Source organism: Prunus dulcis, chromosome 4 (genome assembly GCF_902201215.1).
Source record: "Prunus dulcis chromosome 4, ALMONDv2, whole genome shotgun sequence".
Classification (NCBI taxonomy): Eukaryota; Viridiplantae; Streptophyta; class Magnoliopsida; order Rosales; family Rosaceae; genus Prunus; species Prunus dulcis.
The window spans coordinates 19,562,596-19,563,854 of record NC_047653.1 but is presented as its reverse complement, the minus strand read 5'-3'; positions in this window follow the sequence as shown (position 1 = coordinate 19,563,854).

Sequence of the window (1,259 nt, the reverse complement as noted above, 5' to 3'; positions counted from 1 at the left end):
TATTCTCAATTAACAACCCATTCTCTCTCGAGCAACGGATTTAGAAAACCAAGAACCCATTAAGTTCTATGAGAACATACAAGAAAACTGCATGAGTCATGTTAGTCCCTCTCGGGCACTCATTCAAGTCATGGTATTTGTTACAAGAAGCAAACACCAAACATCTCCTCTCGGTCTCCGCTTGGATCATCAATTAAATATTAGCTAGATATTTAAATCATTAAGAACAGTAACAAATACTCAACATGAGATAATAATCAGAAATTAATATAACAATAGAAATTAAGTATTCAAGGTTAGGCTACATCGTAGCCCTAGCAAAGGAAATTAGTTCATGACAGCAGAAAATATAAACAAGAGAATTATTGTCATAAAACCAATTTGGCCGATGGACTTGATCTTCAAAATCTTCACAGGAACACCTTCAAAAGCTCCTCAAATAAAGCAGCAGCAAATTCTTGGCTCTCTCTGATATTTCTCTAGTTGAATAAAAGTTGGTGGAAAAATATGGTAGAGAAGACGATGGTGGAAAAAGATGATGGGTAATGGATCCTTTCAACAATGACCTAAACTCCCTATTTATAAAACTCCTAGAAATCCTACCTAAGGAATAATTACAATTGTTATAAAAATAGGATTCCTTCTAAAATAAGGTCTTCTTTATTTCTCCTTATTTGACTTGATAAGACTTGCACCATCTTGAACTAGGAAATTTGACAACATTCCTTGCAACAAAAGGAATGACTTGGCTTCTTTTTAATTGATCTTCATCTTCTTGCCTTTTTTAGCACACTTTCTCCTATTTCACAATTCCTTCACAAATCTCACAAAACCAATTAAAAACAACCAATTTAATCTGAGAAATTAATAAATAAATAAGCAAAGGAGGCATAAAATATATATAAAATATAGACTTATCATGTTTCTCGAGCAATTAGCACAGTCTTTATCATATCAAATTCTGGCGGTAAACCATTTAAGGCTGCTATGATAATATCATCATCAGAGAGCTTAAAACCAACTGCAAACAATTCACAAACAGATTCCTTTGAGCGTCAAAGAATCAGAGAGCTTCGTGCTTCAACAATTAGAGATAATAGCTTTGAGCTTCAATTAATCATAAAAATTGCCTCGTGCTTCAAGAAAACAGAAAAAATTGCATTGTGCTTCAAGAAAATAGAGACATTGCTTTGTGCTTCAAGAAATCAGAGAAAATTGCTTTGTGCTTCAAGAAATCATAGAAAGTGCTTCGTGCTTTG